This window comes from Ochotona princeps, chromosome 4 (assembly GCF_030435755.1).
Source record: "Ochotona princeps isolate mOchPri1 chromosome 4, mOchPri1.hap1, whole genome shotgun sequence".
In the NCBI taxonomy this organism is placed as follows: domain Eukaryota; kingdom Metazoa; phylum Chordata; class Mammalia; order Lagomorpha; family Ochotonidae; genus Ochotona; species Ochotona princeps.
Window position 1 is genome coordinate 26,834,055 of NC_080835.1, and position 21,094 is coordinate 26,855,148.

At 43.5% G+C, this 21,094-nt stretch overlaps 1 protein-coding gene across 1 annotated transcript in view; it reads right to left on the reverse strand.

Moving 5' to 3' along the window:
- HIPK3 (homeodomain interacting protein kinase 3) overlaps nt 1–19,707 on the reverse strand; it is a 123,312-nt gene extending 103,605 nt beyond the window's left edge. The window contains exon 1 of the mRNA XM_058663196.1: nt 19,558–19,707. The gene's annotated coding sequence lies outside the window, so the exon portion shown is untranslated. The remainder of the gene's footprint in view (nt 1–19,557) is intronic.
- Nucleotides 19,708–21,094: the final 1,387 nt, after the last annotated feature.

Here is a 21,094-nt window from a genome sequence, read left to right on the forward strand (position 1 = left end):
CCTGGGCCTAGGGCTCCGCCCCACTCTCCAACTGGGTGGCAGGAGCCCATTACTGGAGCTCCCCTGTCACCTCTAAAGTTGTGCATGCACAGGACGTTGGAATCAGGACAGCCAAGTTCAAGCAGAGGTACTTCATTACGAGCTGTGAGCATCCTAAGTGGCATTTTAACCACACCAAAGGCTTGCTCCATTATGCATTTTCAGTCTCAACACATTTTTTTTTATGCAGCATAAATGTCAGCTCACATTTTCAAAATGATGGACGAAACATTACTCCTAAGATAGCTATTGGGATTAATGCAACAACACACTTTTGTTTTCCAGTATATGTAGAGCACATTCGGAAAAAAAAAAAAACGGAATCATTAAGATTATGAGAAGCAATCAAATGTGAAAGCAAGAAATAAAAAAGAGGTATTTTTATACTTAGAATACAATTAGTTCATGTGTTCATGTTGCACTGAAATTAAATGAAATGTACAGCAAAATCTAAACAGGCATTGCTCCTTAATCAACACACTGAGGATTACAGTGTAAAGGTTATTTCTGGCATACAGCAGAAAAAGGAAGTCCATGAAAAATTAGAAACACAGTTGGCTCAACAGGCTAATCCTCTCCTTTGCAGTTCCAAAACCTCATACAGACATGGGTTCTAGTCCTGGCTATTCCATTTCTTATCCAGCTTGCTGTTTAGCTTCTGAGAAAGCAGCAAAGGAAGGCCCAAGTCCTTGGGAATGTGCAACCATGTGAGAGACTCAGAAGAAGCTTCTGGCTCCTGGCTCCTGGTTTTGGAGCAGCTCAGTTCCAGCCATTGCGACCATTTGGGCAGTGAGGCAGCAGACAGAAAGTGACACTCTCTGTCTCTCTTTCTCTGAAAATCTGCCTTTAAAATAAATCAATAAATACATCTTTAACAAAAAAAGAGAAAGACAATTCATTTTCCCCCTCAATATTTGTTTAGATATTTATTTTTGTCTACTTGAAAGAGAGAGAGATTCCATTTGCTAATTCATTCCCCAAATGCTCACACTAGCCAGCCAGAAGCCTAAAACTCATTCCAGGTCTCTTAAGAGAAAGGCAGAAGGCCAAGCACTTGAGCCATCATCTACTGTCTGTAAGGATGCAGTAGCAGAAAACTGGATGGAACGCAGTGTAGGTGGGACTTGGATTGGTGTTCTGATATGGGATATGGGTATTGTCATCGGTGGCCTAATGCCATAACCCACCGTGCCAACACCTGCTCCAAACAATTCATCTTTATCATAACAAGTAGTTATGGATTATTTCAAAGCTACCAAGGAAAATTTAACTTGTTTACGTGCATATATTATACATATATATATATGTACGATTTATTTATTTTTATCACACAATCAGATATACAGAGAAGAGGAGAGACAGAGAGGAGGAGAGACAGAGAGCAAGATCGTCTGTCCGGGTCTCCCACGTGGGTACAGGGTCCCAAAGCTTTGGGCCGTCCTCCACTGCTTTCCCAGGCCACAAGCAGTCAGCTGGAAATGAAGCGGAGTGGCTGGGACACGAACTGGCGCTCATAACGGATCCTGGCGCGTTCAGGGCAAGGACTCTAGCTGCTAGACCACCACATTGGGCCCAATATAATTTATTATATTTAAAATATAAACCAGATGATGAGCTAAGTGATAATGACAAAATACAATTTCTGGCATAAATTATATAGATTTGGAAAAAGCTCGATTCAATTGCTTGAAAATTACAGTCTACATCCGGAGATAAAGAACATATAAGGGCCCAGTGGTGTGGCCTAGCGGCTCTAGTCCTCGCCTTGGATGTTCCGGGATCCCATATGGGCACTGGTTCTAATCCGGTAGCTCCACTTCCCATCCAGCTCCCTGCTTGTGGCCTGGGAGGGCAGTCGAGGACACCCCAAATGCATTTGGGACTCTGCACCCGTGTGGGAGACCCGGAGGAGGTTCCTGGTTCCTGGCTTCGGATCGGCACGCACCGGCCCGTTGCGGCTCACTTGGGGAGTGAATCATCGGACGGAAGATCTTCTTCTCTGTCTCTCCTCCTCTCTGTGTATCTGACTTTGTAATAAAAATAAATAAATCTTAACAAAAAAGAACATATAAGAATACTTCAAAAGTTGGTTGGAAAAGTAAGTTATACGTTTATAAGATAAATTTAGGGACAGGTGTTTGGCTTGGTGGTTAGGATACTAATTGGGACACTCAAATCTGATATCAGCATGGACTTGAGTCCTGGCTCTGCTCTTGATTCCAACTTCCTGCAAGGGCACATCTGACAGGCAGCAGGTGAGATCTCCAGTAGTTGGGTCCTTGCCAGCCAGGATTGAGAATCTGGCTCATGGCTTCCGGCTTTGGTCTGATTCAGCCTCAGCAGCTACAGCCATATGAGGAGTAAACCAGAGCATTGGAAATTGCTGTCTGTGTGTGTCTCAATCTTTCTACTTCTCAAATAATTAATATTTTTTAAGGATTTATTTATTTTTATTACACAGTCAGATATTCAGAGTGGAGGAGAGATATATACAGAGGAGAGACAGAGAGGAAGATCTTCCGTCCGATGATTCACTCCCCAAGTGAGCCGCAACGGGCCGATGCGCGCCGATCCGAAGCCAGGAAACAGGAACCTCTTCCGGGTCTCCCACAAGGGTGCAGGGTCCCAATGCATTGGGCCGTCCTCAACTGCTTTCCCAGGCCACAAGCAGGGAGCTGGATGGGAAGTAGAGCCGCCGGGATTAGAAGCAGTGCCCATATGGAGTCCCTGTGTGTTCAAGGGGATGACTTTAGCCGCTGGGCCATGCCGCCGGGCCCATAAATATTTTTACATTGGAAAATTAATTTTACTGGGCCCAACACGATAGTTCAATGGCTAAATCCTCACCCTACAAGTTCCGGCATCCCTTATGGGCACCAGTTCGTGTCCCGGCTGCTCACTTCACATTCAGCACCCACTTATGACCTCCCATTTGTTGCTGCCATTTAAGGGGTGAACCAGTAGATGGAAAATCTTTGTCTCTCCCCCTCTCTCTCTCTCTCTGCAACTCAAACTTTCAAATAAATAAATCTTAAATTTTGTTTTAATGCAGAAGAGAAAATTATCCTATGCCAAAGAATTTCACATACATAGCTTATATGGATAATTAGCCCTGAAAGGGGGAGACTGTATATCCTTGATCCTACTGTAGGTCATAAATAGTAGTGATTTCCTTGCAAAAATACGATGTCAAGAGTACAGGGAATTGGGCTGGTGTTGTAGCAGATTGGATAAAGCTTCAGCAATGGATATGAGCCCTTTGAGGCCACATAACTATCTTTTCAATAACGAATTATTGTGGCAAAGATTATCAGTTAAAAGTAAACAAACGGGACCAGCATGGGATACAGCCACTGCCTTCACCAGCATTCCATATGGGCTCCCAGCTGCTCCATTTTCAATCTAGCTCTCTGCTAACGTGCCTGGGAAAAGCAGCCAAAGATGGCCCAAGTGTTGGGTTCCTGCCAACCTTCTGGGAGATTCGGATGGCGCTCCTGGCTCCTGGTTTTCGTTGCGACCACTTGGGAGTGAAAAAGCAGGTGGGATCTCTGTGTCTCCCTCTCTGTCCTGGTAACTTTGATTTTCAAATAAATAAATAAACCTTTTTTAAAAATAAATGAATCATAGACAAAATGAGGCCGACTTCTTTTTTAAAAAAGATTTATTTTAGTTTTATTGAAAGTCAGATATACAGAGAGGAAGATCTTCCATCCTATGATTCACTCTCCAAGTGACTGCAATGGTAGCAGCTGAGCCAATCCAAAGCCAGGAGCCCGGAGCCTCTTCCATGTCTCCCACACAAGTGCAGGGTCCCAAGGCTTTTGGCCATCCTCGACTGCCTTGCCAGGCCACAAGCAGGGAGCTGGATGGGAAGTGGGGCCACAGGGATTAGAACTGGCACCCATATGGGATCCCAGTGTGTGCAAGGCCAGGACTTTAACCATTATGCTATTGTAGCAGATGCCCATTTCTCTTTTTGAATGGTCAGTTTGACGGCTGGTGCAAAGGATAATTTGCGTGTGTGAAAGCAGAGGCAATGAATAGTGGGGGCTGTTCAATTTAGGTAAAACTAGCAACTTAGCAATTGTCTGTTCAGCCAATGATCTCCTGCAACCCCCCTGGGGGAGTGGGCTAGAAATAGTGCCACCCTGTGGTCTTCAAGCTGAAATGTGGTTCAGGGCCTGTGGCTCACAGTGAACAACACTCAGTAGCTGTGAGCAACTATAGAATCAAGATGAAGCACAGGAGGACATGAAGCTGTTAGCTGTGTCTGGGAAGCCACACGACCCTGGAGGAGACAGTGAGGGACCAGTGGGAAAAAACAAAGCTTGCTGTTACAATGATGAAGATTGCAGCGATGAAGATGATGACAATGATTTTGACTAGAAGAAAAATCTCTACTGAACAAATCAATATGAGATACTGTAGCCAAAAATTCACCTAAAAATCAAGCTGTAATGGCAACTCAAAACCACCAACACTGGGGCGGCCATGATAGCTCAGTCGCCTAACCCTCTGCCCAAAAGTGCCAGGATCCCATGTAGCACCAGTTTTTATCCTGACTGCTCCACTCCCCATCCAGCTCCCTGCTGGTGGCCTGGGAAAGCAATGGAGGACGGTCCAAAGCCTTGGGATCCTACACCTGCATGGGAGACCCAGAAGAAGTTCCTGGCTCCTGGCTTCAGATCAGCTCAGCTTCAACTATTGCAACCATCTGAGAAGTGAACCAGCAGATGGAAGATCTTTCTCTTTGTCTCTCCTTGTCTCTCTGTAAATCTACCTTTCCAATAAAAATAAGTAAAATCTTTTTAAAAAAAAAATCAAGGCAGAAAGTTCAAGCATCCTTCACACACAAAAAAATAATAACTCTTAGAAGCCACCAAAAGGACCTAGTTCTGTAGGACTGTAAAGCAAAAATGGAAGCATGTCTATAGAAAGGTGCTTCTCTTCCCGAAGTGCAAACCAAGTTCCTCAGTTATGAGCAAAATGTTTCTGGATGATTGACCAGGATGCTATTCAATATCTCCTACAGTAGAGGAAGTCTCTTTAAGAAAACAGTTTAAGCAGTTTGTTGGAATTTTCCACCTGATTGCATTTCTGTAGCAGTTATATAGTTGTCCTGTTTACAACACAGAGTGAGAACTTTGTCTACCATGCTTGCTGCCAAGAATGTGTATTGAAAATGCCTGTTAGGTTGTAAAGACAAAATCCACCCTTTGCTTGGTGTTAAGTGTGTGTTGAAGGTTATGATAAGACACGGTAGTATAGCAATGCAAATGATGGGGAGACAAAAATATACAGGCAGCATAAATTTAGTATTTCATTTTTTTAAGTGTTTATGTATTTATTTGAAAGGCAGGGCTACAGAATGATGAAGAGCAAAAAAGAAAGAAAGGGAGAGAGACAGAGACAGAGATCTTCCAACGAGTGGTCAATTCCCCAAATGGCCAGTTCTGGGCCAGGTTGAAGCCAAGAGCCTGAAATTCCATGTCCCATGTGTGAGACCAAATTAAAGTTACCTGGGCTATCTCTAGCTATTTGCTCAGGTGCATTACCAGGGAAAACTCAATATTTTAACAGAGTAGAATTGTTACTTTTAATACATATAAATATTTATGTTTTAAAGTTTCAATCATACCAGAAATAGGTATGGGTGACATTGTGCCTTCCATATGGGGATCAGCCCTGGTTGCTCCACTTTCAATCCTGCACCCTGCTGATGATGGTCCCAATGCTTTGGCTCCTACCAGCTATGTGGGAGGCCTGGATGCAGCTCAGGATGCTGGCATGCAGTCACTGACAGAGTGACCCAGCAGAGGCACGGTGTTGCTCTCTGTATCTTCCTCTATCTCTGTAACTCTGCCTTTCAAATGAATAGATCTGCGGGTGCACACCCCAAACGCCCGCAATGGCAAGAGCTAGGCCAGGCTGACGATTTTAGCTTGGAGCTCAGTTTGAGTCTTCCATTCAGGAGGCAGGGACCCAAGCACTGAAGTCATCAACAGCTACTTCCCAAAGTGTGCATAAGCAGGAAGTGGAGAAGAATTAGAAGAGTTGGACCAGAACCAGGCACAACAATATAGGATGCAGGTGTCTCAAGTGGCAGCTCTAACAGCTTAATGACTGAACACCCAATAGGCATTGTTTTAACTCACAACAACAAAAGGAAGGTAACCACTTATCAAAATGTTATAAGGGAAATTCCTGTGTAGAAAGAAGTGCAGTTAGGCCATTTGTACTTTTTTGTGTGTGATTATGATAAACAACTATTCAGTTCTAAAAAACTATACTACTGTGTAAACCATTTTTAAATACTATTGCTGCTATAAAATATAATTAGGGGCCGGTGCTACAATTCAATTGGATAATCATCCACCGCCAAACACAGACATTCCATATGGACACCAGTTCATGTCCTGGCTGATCTATTACTTATCCAGCTCCTTGGTTGTTGCTTGAGAAAGCAGTGGAGGATGGTCCAAAGTCTTGGGACCCTATAACATGTAGGAGACTTGGAAGAGATTCCTGGCTCCTGATCAGCTCAGTTCTGGCTGTTGTAGTCATTTGGGGAGTGAACCAATGGATGGAAGAGCTTTCCCTCTGTTCCTCCTCTCTATAAACCTGCTTTTCCAATAAAAATAAATGAATCATACATATATATATATACCTTGTATATATACACACACATATAAGTATGTATACATATTGAATCCTTTTTTTTTAAAGATTTATTTATTTTTTATTACAAAGTCAGATATACAGAGAGGAGGAGAGATAGAAAGATCTTCTGCCCGATGATTCACTCCCCAAGTGAGTGCAACGGGCCGGTGCTGTGCCAATCTGAAGCCAGGAGCCAGGAACTTCTTCCCGGTCTCCCACACGGGTACAGGGTCCCAAGGCTTTGGGCCATCCTCGACTGCCTTTCCAGGCCACAAGCAGTGAGCTGAATGGGAAGTGGAGCTGCCAGGATTAGAACCGGAACCCATATGGGATCCTGGTGCATTCAAGGTGAGGACTTTAGCCATTAGACCACGCCGCTGGGCCCTACATATTGAATCCTAACTCAAGGTTTAAAAAATAGAAAAACTTTACCCTTTTTCCAAAAGAGAAACAAGTTAATCAATGACCAAAAGAGGGGAAATGTGCCTTACAGAACCAGATGAGTGCGTTTGAGTTCAGTTTCTTTCTGCTGATCACCAATGTTTGAAGAACGAACTGACTTTCTACTGATTCTATGGTAACACCCTCATCACCTTACACCAAGATGCACAGAGACTCTTGTGTTTACCCACCAGTACAACCTACTTGTTCCCGCCGTGATTCTAGTAAAGCTGATAACATGTCACATTCTGTGGGCATCAATCCTCAGCAAATTAGAAAATATGGCTTTTTTGCCATTTACAAAACAAATCCAACATTTTAAAAACACAGCCTACCACTGTTTCAACTTTTGAAAGGAGGCAACAGATGACTAGTCTAAGGAAATCCTACGCTAGATATTTAAAAGTTCCAAAGATATCATAGTTGTGCTTCTTTTTAAAACTAGGTTTGGTGGGTTTTGTTTGTTTGATTTTTAATAAGAAAGAGCTATGACTGATTAAATGTTAGTGGATGAGCACAGCTAGGAAATTTTGATAAAAATCCAACAAATGGAGGGCACAGCCCAGGAAATCTTGTGGGGATTAGGTTCCCTGGTTTAGATAAACAACTTTCTAGAGGTTGACGTTTTTTCAAGAGTTCGCCAGAACTGCATCCCAGGAAAATGGTGCCATGTAGTATGTGCACAGTTCAGCGATTCCTTTCTTTTGCAAAGAGAAAAATACTCTGTGGGGAAATTACTTTGTAAACATTGAATTTAGAAGGATCTAAATTTTTTTTTTCCTGTATCACAGAATTTAAAAATATGCTTCTTCCTTGGGTGTTATTTAGTTTGCTACTACTAAAACTGCTCTAAGGTTTTGCCATGTGTTAGGTTCAGAGGCAACTGGGAGGGAGAGAGGCTTTTAGTTCAGGTAGAGTTTTATTAGAGAGAGTCTAACAGACTCCTCCCTGGTGGGAAACATCCTGGGACCACTTCCATGGAGGACTAAACGTGTGAGGAAAATGACGGGCCAGGGCATATAGCACTAGGCTTTCATACATTTTAGGCACTGGGGATGGGAGCAGGTGGCAGCCGCTCAGTCTGCACATGCATGTCACGTGTAGCATGGGGTGCTCATGATGGCTAGTGTTGACCTTCTGCGCTCAGACAAGGTTAGGGTGATCCGGCATTCCAAGCATTGCTGCATGGGCATGTCTGCTTCACTTCAGCAGAGTGGTGGAGTCCAATCTTCTCTGCCCAACCTAACACTGTGATTCCAACAAAAGCATCTACAGGGGCTGGCACAGTGATGTTGAGAGTAAAGCCACCACCTGTGGTGCCGGCATCCTGTTCAGCCTCAGACTCCAGGGGCTCCACTTCTGATTCAGCTCCCTGCTCACGTGTCTAGGGAAATAGCAGCTGATGGCCTTAGTGCTTGATCCCCTGCACCTATATTGCAGTCCCAGAAGAAAGTTCCCTGGATCCTGGCTCTAGACTAGCCCAGCTAAAGCTACTTATGGCCATTTGGGAAGGAACCACTGGATAGAAAATCTCTTTCTTTCTTTTCTTTCCTTTTTTTTCTCTCTCTCTCAATCTCTCTCTCTGTAACTCTGCTTTTCAAGTAAATATGTAAATCTCTTTTAAAAATTAATAGAAAATGAAAGCATATGACATAGCAGTTAAGCCACCACCTGGGACACCTGCTGCCTGTATCACAAAGCTAGTTTGAATCCTGGCTACTCCTTGTTTCAAACTCAGTGCCTGTACGGCAGTAGGTCATAACCAAAGTGTTTGGGATCCTGCCTTTCATGTGGGAGGCCAGAAGGATGTTCTTGATTTCTGCCTTTAACCTGGCCTAACCCTGGTTATTGTGGGCATTTGAGAAACAAACCAGTAAATAGAATATAGCTCTCTGTGTGTCCTTCATTATCTGTCGCTCTGATTTTCAAATACATTTGTTAAGCTTTTACATTTCATGGAAATGTGTGGTATGCAAAATTCATGCATGGGGCCCAGCATGGTAGCCTAACAGCTATAGTCCTCCCCTTGTAGGCACCAGGATCCCATATGGGCACTGGTTCATGTCCTGGCACCCCTGCTTCCCCTCCAGCTCCATGCTTGTGGTTGGGAAAGCAGTTGAGGACGGCCCCAATGCCTTGGGACCCTGCACCCACTTAGGAAACCTGGAAGAAGCTCTGGGTTCCTGGCTTTGGATCAGCTCAACTCTGGCTGTTGTGGCCACTTGGGGAGTGAATCATTGGACGAAATATCATTCTCTCTGTCTCTCCTCTGATACAGATATCTGACTTTCCGATAAAAATAAATAAGTAATTAAAAATATTTACACCTGGATTTCAATTTGTTGTACCCAATAAATTTTACATTCCATTTCCATGAACTTTTTGAAGTTTTTTTATACTAGGTACATTCACATAACAAATTGAAACCCTAATATAGAACAATTCTACCTCACTTTAAATGCGAACTTTTAAAAAATATTTTAGGGACCGGCACCAAGGCTCAACAGGCTTCCCTCCACCTTCAAATGCCAACATTCTTTATGGGCACTGGTTCCTGTCCTGGCTGTTCTACTTTGCTCTAACTCCCTGCTTATGGCCTGGAAAAGCAGCAGAGGATGATTCAAGTCCTTGGGCCTTTGCACCCATGTGGGAGACCCAGAAGAAACTCCTGGCTAGAAACTCCTAGTCCTAGCAATTGCAGCTGTTTGAAGAGTGAACCAGTGGGTAAAAGATCTCTCTTCCCCTCTCTCAGTAACATTGCCTTTCTTATACATAAAACTAAAAATGAAGCAGCTTGTTTTGCTGTAAAATGGAACAGTGTTCACCAAGTTACATTCAGAAGAAAGTAAAGTGTAAACACCGTATGCATATGGCTTTGCAAATGCATACAGTAGCTCTGCAATGACACACTGAAAACTAGCAATTGTGCTCTCCACAAGACATGGAGTGGGCAAGCAGGAACCAAGCGAAGAAACAAGGCTTACTATTCACTGTGTATTCTTTCCATTCTTTTGAAGAAATCGCTTTTGAGTTCCCATAAGACCAACAGCTTTTGGAGATTATGGCGAAAAGTGAAAGCTAGATGAGAATCCCACCGAACTACAAAGTGGTGGCAGCTTGGAGCTGGTACCATGGCTCTACTGGTTAATCCTTTGCCTGCAAGCACCAGCATCTCATATGGTTACTGCTTCATGTCTCAGCTTCTCCAGTTCTCATCTAGCTCCCTGCTTATGACCTGGGAAAGCAGCAGAGGATGGCCAAAGGCCTTGGGAACCTGCACCCATGTGGGAGACCTAGCAGAAGCTCCTGGTTCTTAGCTTTGGATCATCTCAGCTCTGTTCTTTGTAGCCATTGGAGAATGAACCAGTAGATGGTAGATCTTTCTGTGTCTCCCTCTTTCTGTAAATCTGCCTTTCCAATAAATATAAATAATTTTTTAAATGACAGCTTGGAGATCAACTGGGTAAACCTTCAAGAAACAAGCAGCTCAGTATTCTTTATGGAATCTTTTTTTTTTAATCTTTTTAAACTCCAGCACTTTAAGATGTGTTTACTTGAAAGGCAAAGCAACAGAAATGGACATCTTCTATCTGTTCTTTTACTCCTAAAATGGCTATAGCAGACAGGTCTGGGCCAGGGGAAAGCCTGTAGCCAAGAACTTCATCCAGGTCTTCCAATGTGGCTGACAGCATCTGTGGCTGCCTTCCTGAGTGCATTGGCAGGAAACTGGACTGGAAATGGAGCAGCTAGAACCAGAACCAGCACAGCACTCTGACATGGCATTGCTGTCTAGCAAGCAGTAATTTAGCCCATTGCACCAATATCGGCATCTATCTTAAGTACTTTTTATTTCTTCAAAAATGTTTTTGGGTCAGCGTGGTGGTATAACTAATTAAGCTGCCATCTGTGATATTACCATCCTATAATCAAATGCCAGCTGCTTCACTTCCAATCCAGCTCTCTACTAATGGGCCCAGAAAAGCAGCAGAAAATATCCCAAATGCTTAAGCCCCTGAATCAACGTGGAGACCCAATAGAGGCTCTGACTCCTGGCTTCAGCCTGGCACATTGCAACCATCGAAGAATGCACCAACAGATGGAAGAGCTCTATCTCTCACTCTCTCTGACTCTCCCTCTCCCTCTGTAACTCTGTCTTTCAAGACAAATCTAAAAAAACAAATGAAAAAAAAATTTCTATCCTCAATCCACATTCTTTTTAAAGATCATGTATTTTTATTGGAAACACTGATAAACAGAGAGAAGGTGATACAGAGAGAAAGATTTTCCATCCACTGGTTCACTCCCCACGTGGCCACAGCAGCAGGAGCTGAGTCAATCCGAAGCCAGGAATCAGGAGCTTCTTCTGGTCTCCCACACGGCTGCAGGGTCCCAAGACTTTGGGGCATCCTCGTCTGCTTTCCCAGACCACAAGCAGGGAGCTGGATAAGAAGCAGAAAACCCAGAACATGAACCAGCACCCATATGGGATCCCAGCACATGAAAGGTGAGGACTTTAGACACTAGGTTACCATGCAGGGCCCTCTATGCTACATTTTAATTCATTGATCTCAAACGCATAATCTGTATTTGTCTGTTTTTTATTTTCTTATTTGACCCTTGAAAATTATGTGACTTTTACAACCATGTGAATGTATTTGTTCCTTTTTTGCCACTAAATTTATTAAAAGGATCACCTATAAACATTTCAATTTGAAAGATCATTTCTCTGATAGTCCATTACATCTTAGCATTATTCTGTAGGCCTTTTCTTGGCAAAAGATAGCTAAAACACCACATCGTTTTTCATGAAAGCAATAAAGTCAAGACATCCAATTAGCAAAAAGCTTCTTCCCATTTTCCCACTTGAGACTGCAGCTCAATTTGTTGAAACAAGTGCTTACTGTAAATTGAAAATTTTTATTGTTGCCTCATAATGATGAAGAAATTTGCAAAGACAGCTTTTTTATTTGTTGGCTTTGAATTCTATATTCAGTTGGATATTTAAGAATCAACTCAAGCAGAATATGAAAAAGAGAGGTAATTAAACAAATTTAGTAAACATTTGTCAGGACTTCTTATCGAGTCTCTGCTTAAAATAGGAATTTTCCAGCTGTTGTGAGAAAGTGAACATTTTCAGACACCGAGGCATCCCTGGGAGACCAGCCTGTCGTGTTCACGGTGATGAAAGTGCACACACATCTCCAAGCAAATGGCCCCACAGAGCTTTAAAAGGCCAGAAAGGAAAAGTGACATCACCCTTTCAGTTGTGCCCTACCAAAATCTCAGAGATATGTCTTATTTGAGTTTGTTTTCCTGACAGTTGAAAATAGGCTGCTTGCAACAGAGGTGTCATATTGCTGCTCTGTGTCAAGTTCAAGTTCAAATTTAGGAAGTCTTTTTGCCATTAGAACATGTTGTACAAATTAACAATAGCTCTCAAAGCCACAGACTGGTTTTACGGATCTAAAATCTGTCCAGGTTATTCTCCCCACCCCCTCCCATTATACATGTTTTATGAGAGTGATTATCACTTGGGCCCAGTACAGTAGCCTAGCAGCTAGAGTCCTTGCCTTGCATGTGCCAGGATCCTATATAGGTACCAGTTCTAGTCCCAGTGGCCCTGCTTCCCATCCAGCTCCCTGCTTGTGGCCTGGGAAAGCAGCTGAGAATGGCTCAAAGTCTTGGGACCCGCACCCGTGTGGGAGACCTGGAAGAAGCTCCTGGCTCCTGGCTTTGAATCAGCTCAGCTCTGGCCACTGTGGCCATTTGCCTATACGTGCCCAATGAACAGAACAGATCCATTCTGACGAACAAATGTGTATAGCCTGACACACAGCTTGTAGGAGACCAGGTAGAAGACGCAGTAGTACCGCTGTGGGAGAAAGCCTTGTGAGTGCACAATGTCCCTGCAGACTGCATGACTTCCCTGGTGGGCAGAAATGAAAGAGAATGTGTTTCGCAAAAGCCCAGGCTCTTTCGTGGAGGCCAAAGGCTGTGGCAATACACAATACCTCTTTCTCAACTTGTTCCGGCCCACTCTTAGTACTCACATTTGATCCCCATATCTTGAGTGAGTCCTGCCAGTTCTCCTACAACACATCAGATGGTCAGTCTCCAGGAGGGGTGTGGAAATACAAGGTACTACTCCAGAGCATTTAGGTACTTGGGAGTTCTTAGTTTCTTAAACACAAATGTGGTCCAAGTCAGAAAATACAAATAGATCATGAAGTATGTTGCTGCCTACCAAAACCTTAAAGGGAACACTCTAGCAGCCTGGTACCAACAGATCAATGACATTTTCCTCAGGGGAGTTACAGATGCAAAACTTTCATGTTAACCTTTAGGATAGAAGCTCTGTGCTAAAAATAATAGAATATGAAAAAAATCACGTAAAATGATCTCTTACAATAATATAGTTAATTCTCCCTTTTGAAGAAAGGAAACTGAGACCCAATAATTAAATTGACTTCATAGTTAGCAAGTTGTAAACCCAGAGCTCAAAGCAAGTGGTCTGATGCCAGAGCCCAGAAACCACAATGCCATAGAAATCTAAATACTGAACAAAAGGAACAAATGACATTTTGGTTTCTGCTGCATAAAAATGTTCAAACTAGGAAGCTCTAAAGAATAACATCTTTGATTAATGAATATAGATGCAAATTAAGTATTTTCTAAGTCAGTGCTTAATTACTTTGCAGAATTTTCCTGGAGGATTACAAAACTGTGCGTAATTATGTCTTTGGAAAGCTTATGTTTATTCATACTAATGGAGGTTAAAAAGTCAAGTCCTGAACTCTATGGAATTTTTTTTTTCTGAGAGAGAAATAACTCTTATTTGCAAAAACTAAAAAATTAAACGCCTAAGCTAATTCTTCATTTCCAAGAGTGCTAGGGAAAACTTTAAGAACGTAAAAAAATCGCAATTTCATGGATCTGCTTATTCTACAGCAACTGGTGGAAATGACAAAAAGCATGACCCAGAATTTCATATTTCCAGGAGCTTGTTTCTGCAACACATTTCAGTTATGGCCTATTTTTATAGGAGCCTCAGGGAATCAGGACCAGGAAACATGTCTCCAAGGACCCATATCCAAGTAAGTTTTTAAAGAGTCAACACGTTCTTCTTGAGTCCTTTGTGAGCAAAGCACTGAATAGGCACTTAAGACATTGCAAATGCCCGGAACCTAGATTTGGGTCGAGGGGAAAGACGTAATCATTTCCCATATTCAAGGACTGCTCTTCATCAGCTGCATACCATACAGTGGGTTTGACGCAAAGGTTGCTCTTCTCGTTAATGTTGAATATTACATAGCCTTATGGGGCAGCCACTAGTGGGAAAAATAAGGCCAGAAATCAAGTCCTGAGACAGCCGAGAGTACTGTGAGTCCAATGATCAGGGAGTCAGTCACCTCAACTTTAAATATTTACCGTGTGGGACTTTACAGCACTTCAACTGATGAATCCCACTAAACACGACTCAAGAACCTTAAGTGGTTCCGCCTGCCTACATCAAAACGTCTTAAAAATGGACAAAAGTTCAAAGTACAACTTTCTGTTTGATGGAAAACAATATCATATGGTTTTAACAATATTTCTTTCTTCTTCTTTCTTGACATTTATAATGTATGCTTCAAGAAAGTGGAGGCAATGTAAATTCTAACTTGAGGTATTGAATGCAAAGTCCAGCATGAAACGCTTCCCTCAAACATTAAACTCTGCAAACTCATCAGGTGTGATGAGCTGAGTTCAGGCTTTTATTTACCACGCAGTGCTTATAACAGAATGCCTTCCCGTTGTAGGTCCACTCATTTTTGTTTCTTTGTTAAATATTTACCCAACGCTTTATGCCTCGGGTTATGTATTAACACAATACAACAAAGTCAATTCTGTTGAGTCAATACCTCACGCTATCCTAAACATCTGCAGAAGAAAGGTTAGAGAAAGTAAACATTAAAAAGGTAGCTAAATCTAGTTGTAAGAAGTCTAACTCTTTGAAAACTGGCTATTAAGATAGCTTTAATATGAGAATAGATTAGTCTGCAATGGGAGCAAATCAAATAACTCTTTTTTTTTTTAAAGATTTATTTTTATTACAAAGTCAGATTTACAAAGAGGAGGAGAGACAGAGAGGAAGATCTTCCGTCCGATGATTCACTCCCCAAGTGAGCCACAACAGGCCGGTGCACGCCGATCCGAAGCCAGGAACCAGGAACCTCTTCCGGGTCTCCCATGTGGGTGCAGGGTCCCAAAGCTTTGGACCGTTCTCGACTGCTTTCCCAGGCCACAAGCAGGGAGCTGGATGGGAAGTGGAGCTGCCAGGATTAGAACCGGCGCCCATATGGGATCCCGGGGCTTTCAAGGCGAGGACTTTAGCCGCTAGGCCACGCCGCCGGGCCCATCAAATAACTCTTAAAAATCTTTTTTTATGGCAGTGTTGTGGCATAATAGGCTAACCTTCTGCTTCCGGGCATAGACATCCCTCCATTTTTGACCTAGCTCTTTTTTAATGTGGCTAGGAAAGCAAGGGAGGATGACGATGCAAGTTCTTGGGGCCCTGCACCCACGTGGGAGACCTGGAGGTGGCTCTTGGCTCCTGGCTTCAGACTGAACGTCACAGTCATTTGAGGAGTGAACCAGCAAATGGACGATCTCTCTCTCTCTCTCTCTCTCTCTCTCTCTCCCCCTCTGTAACTCTGCCTTCAAATACAAACAAAAATAAATCTTTTAGGGCAGACATTTGGACTAGTAGTTCAGATACCAGTTAGGACACTCAAGACCTCCATCAGAATGCTTAGGTTGGATTCCCAGTTCCAACTCTTGATTCCATCTTCCTTCTAATTCATATTTTGGGATGCTCAAGTGACTGGGTCCTTGCCACCCACATGGGAGACCTGGACTGAGTTCCCCGCTGCCAGCTTTGGCCTCAGTCATCATAGGCATTGGGGAGTGAACCAGCAGATGGGAGCTCTACCTGTCTCTCTACCTTTCAAACAAAATAATTTTTGAAAATCAGCACCCTTTCACATATCTCTAACATTTTTAAATGCATATTGTTACATCCTGTATGAGGCTGATAAGCAGTTATTTCTCTAAGGAATCCTAATTTCCTGGGGAGAATGATATTTACAAATCAGGGCTGGCTGTTTGTTGCAGTGGTTAAGATGCTGTTTGGGTTACTGGTAGTGTTGTGGCATAGTGGGTTAAGTTGCTGTATCTGATGTTGGCATTCATGTGGGTACCTATTGTATCTCTGCTGTTCTACTCCCTTTCCAGCTTCCTGCTAATGGCCTAGGGAAAACACTAGAAGATAGCCCAAGTGCTTGGAACCCTTTTCTTCTCATGGGAGACCCGGAAGTTCTTGGCTCCTGGCTTTAGCCTAACCCAGACCTGGTTCTTACTGCCGCTTGAGTAGTAAAGCAGCAAACACAGAAGATCTGTCTGTTTCACCGGCTCTATCTGGAACTCTTTCAAATGGAAAAAACAAAGAGCAGGATGCTACTTTGGGGCCCATCACGGTAGCCTAGTGGCTAAAAGTCCTTGCCTTGCACACACAGGGATCCCATATTGGCACCAATTCTAATCCCAGCGGCCCCGCTTCCCATCCAGTTCCCTAATTCTGGCCTAGGAAAGTAGCTGAAGATGGCCCAAAGTCTCAGGACTCTGCACCCAAGTAGGAGACCTAGAAGAAGCTCCTGGCTTCTGGCTTTGGATCAGCTCAGCTCCAACCATTGTGGCCACTTGGGAAGTGAATCAGCTGATGAAAGATCTTCCTCTCTGTCTCTCCTCTTCTCTGTATATCTGGCTTTCCAATGAAAATAAATAAATATTAAAAAAAAAAAAGACTTGGGACATCTGCATCCCATGTTAGGGTATCTGGGTTCAAGTCCTGGCTGTTTCCGATTCCAGCTTCCTGGTAATGCACACCATAGGACGCAGCAGATGATGGCTCAAATATCTGGGTTCCTGCTTCTCACGTGGGAAACACAGACTGAGTTCCAGGCTCCCAGCATGGACCAACTCTGACTATTGCAGGCATTTGGGCAGTGAACAATAAGTTCTCTCTCTCTCTCATCCTACTCACCTACCTACCTATCTGTTCTATCTGTAAATAAATATAAATAAATACATGAATGCTTTTCTGGTGTTTGGCCTAGTGGTTAAGACATTGGCCAAGACATCGTATATCAGAGTACCTGGATTCAAGTCCCATCCTCACTCCTGATTCCAACTTACTGCTAATTTAAACTCGGGGTGGCAGCAATGAAAACTCCAGTAGTTAAATCCTTAACATGCAGGTGGTAGACCTGCATTGAATTCCTGGCTGTTTTTATTTTTAAGGTTTATTTATATATTTTTGAAACAGAGGGTTACACAAAGAGAAGAGACAGAGAGAAAGAGAGAGAGAGAGAGAGAGATCTTCCATCTGCTAGTTCACTCCACAAATGGTCACAACAGCCAGACCTAACCAGTCCAAAGCCAGGAGCCTGGAGCTTCTTCTGTATTTCCCAAGTAGGTGCAGGGGCCCAAGTACTTGGGCCCTGTTTCATTACTTACTCGGGCACATTAACAGGGAGCTGGATCAGAAGTGGAGCAGCTGAGACTCAATATGTTGTGATCTAGGTTTGGGTCTAATATTTATTATCCTGACTTCTTATTTCTCCTTAGAAAGCATTTTAGGCTTAGCTACCAACACCTCTTTAAAAAATGCATAGTGTCTGGGCCCGGCGGCGTGGCCTAGCGGCTAAAGTCCTCGCCTTGAAAGCCCCGGGATCCCATATGGGCGCCGGTTCTAATCCCGGCAGCTCCACTTCCCATCCAGCTCCCTGCTTGTGGCCTGGGAAAGCAGTTGAGGACGGCCCAATGCATTGGGACACTGCACCCGCGTGGGAGACCCGGAAGAGGTTCCAGGTTCCCGGCTTCGGATCGGCGCGCACCGGCCCGTTGCGGCTCACTTGGGGAGTGAATCATCGGACGGAAGATCTTCCTCTCTGTCTCTCCTCTGTGTATATCTGGCTGTAATGGAATGAATAAATCTTAAAAAAAAAAAAAATGCATAGTGTCTCATGGGCTAATCTACCTCCAAGCTCCGGGATCCCATATGGGCGACAGTTTATGTCCAAGCTACTCTACTTCCCTGATTGTGGCCTGGGAGAGCAGTGAAAGATGACTCAAAGGCATTTGGATACCACACCTGCTTGGGAGACCAGGAAGAGGCTCCTGGCTTCAGATCGGCTGAAGCGAACCAGCAAGAGGGGAGATTTTTCTGTCTCTCCTTCTCTCTGTACATTTGTTTTTTCAGTAAAAATAAATGAATCTTTAAAAAAAAAAAAGTGGTAAGGTATTTTCAGGAGGTGAGGAATACAGACACATGTGGGCCATGTTCTGAGAGAGAGTGAGCCAGGAAGGCAAAGGGTAGAGGAGACACTGAAGGAGAGAAATTGCTACCTTTGGTCCTCTCAGTCGTTCCTCTGTCTCTTCCATCCACGAGAGAGACCAAGAGTGCAAGCTCCTTTTTACATGGGCTTTTAAGGGGCTGGAAAGAGCAGTGGTTGTATCACACCGACCTCCTCAGGTGGACAGAAAGGATTACATAGGCAGGGCAACTGTCTCTTTGAACTAGATGCCTGCCTAATTAGGTTCATGTCAGAATCAGTGCCATTATGGGATGCTGACATTGCAGTCGGTGTCTTAACACACAACGCCATGGTGCTGGTCCCGAATTCCTGGCTCTTTTTAGTATATGCACTGCTGAAGCAAGCACATTCCTGGCTCTTTTTAACACATTATTTCATTTTTATTTGAAAAAGCAGAATTACAAAGAGGAGGAAAGACAAAGAGAGATCTTCCCAATGGCTGCAACAATGGGAACTACACCTTGGAGTCCAAAGCCACGGGAGCTTCCTCTGGGTCTCTCGTGTAGGTGCAGGGGCCCAAGAACTTGAGTTATCATCCACTGCTTTCCCAGGCCATAAAGCAATGTGCAAGATTGGTAAGTGGAGCAACCAGGACTTAACCTGGTGCCCATATGGGATGCTGGTGTTTAGGTGGAAGCTTAACATGCTATGCCATGGTGCCAGCCCCTAAATTCCTGGTCAACTCTATTTATTCTTAATTTTCTTCTAATGGCAAGGAGCCATTGTCAGATTCCCCTCAACAACTTCATTATTTGGTGAACCACCCACATGCTGAAAGCTTCCCATCTCTGCTGTCACCCCTCTCCACACAGTGTTTCCTGATTCTGCTCAGACTCACTGCACTTTGGCTCCAGCACTCCATTTGCTCAGCAGCTGCGCTAAGCTGCCCCAAGCCCCCAGATTCATGAAGGCATAGGTGCCCGCCTTGCTCAGCCGCACTCTATTAGTCAATGTTTTGTTATTGGAACTAAGACACAGAGAAGAAAGGTTCATTTTCACTTACAGTTTGAAGGGTTGTGGTCCAAGACTGGTGGATTCAGTAGTTCAGGTGTCTGGTGAGGTTGATGGATGTCAGAAATAGGTTCACACAGTGACGACTCAGGACAGGAAACACAGAGAGTCGCAACTTCTTATAAGACCACGGTGATTCCATCAAGGGCTTGTTCCCTAGCAACCTAAGCCAATCTAACCAGTTCCAAAGGTCCTGACTTCTGATACCATAATTGAAGCAAACCTCCACTCTAATCCATCAACCACTAATGTAAGACTTGGGGATTGAACACCTTGCATGAGTTGGGGGAGCTACATCCTGTTCAATCATAACATTTACCTAAAAACTTTATGATTGAATTGATCAGGACAAGTTGAGGGAAAGGAAGGGAAGGGAAGAGAAGGAACAATGATGGACATTTAACAAGGGTATTTTAGTGACTTAAATGAACAGATACACTTGGTAGTGCTGTTCCTCCCCTGACAGCATTACCTTGAGGCATAATCAACCCAGTCTGAACTAGCTTGTTTGGTTTCACTTCAACATCCCACCCTGGATCTGCCTCCTTTCACCCTTAAAGAAGACAGGGAAGGGAAAATTCCATTAATCAACAAAGCAAATTAATTTTACCTCTTAAATATTTTTGAATGGCTTAATCTAGGCCAGGGAAGTGTGGTTGGGCCTAACTCATTGATCAGCCTTGGTACAGTTAAAATGGCTAATGTCACCTGTAAAACTAAAATATTTCAGTAAGAAAGTAATGATAAAAATGGGGAATGATGGTCATCATTTACAACTTTTTATTTATTATTTACTTATTTATTTATTTGAAAGGCAACAAGAGATTTTTCATCTGCTAATCTACTCCCTAAATGTCCTCACTATCTGGAGCCGGGCCAGGTGGAAGCCCGGACTCTGGTACCCATCGGAGTCTCCCAGAAGGATGGCAAGGCCCTAGCACTTGAGCCAATACCTGCTGCATCCCAGAAAGTGCTTTAGAAAGAAGTTGGAATTGGAAGCAGAGCCACAACCCAAACTCAGACACTTCAATAACGAGCATCCCCAGCAGCATTCTCAGCCTTGCATCACATGCCCGCCATGACACATAGTTTTTCAAATGATTTCTCAGACCCGGAACTGTAGTACAGCAAGTGAAGTCATTCTTTGTAGCACCGGCATCCCTTACAGGCACTGGTTCAAGTCCTGGCTGCTCGACTTCCAGTTCAACTCCTTAATAATACATTTAGGAAAATAATGGAAGGTACGGTTGTTTGGACCCCTGTCACTCACGTGAGAGCTCCAGATAAAACTCCTGTCTCCTAGCTTTGGGTTGGTGTAGCCCAGGCTATTGCAGCCATGTGAGGGGTAAACCAGCAGATACATGGAAGATTCTCTCTCTCTCTCAAATTCTGACTTTGAAGTAAGTAAAAAAAAAAAAACCTCTGTACAAGTAATAAAAAGATTACTGAAGAGCATACCTTGTTCCAGGAACAAGCTTGTCTGATTCTAAGTAAAGTTCTAAGTGTGACATAACGCCCAAGTTGACAAA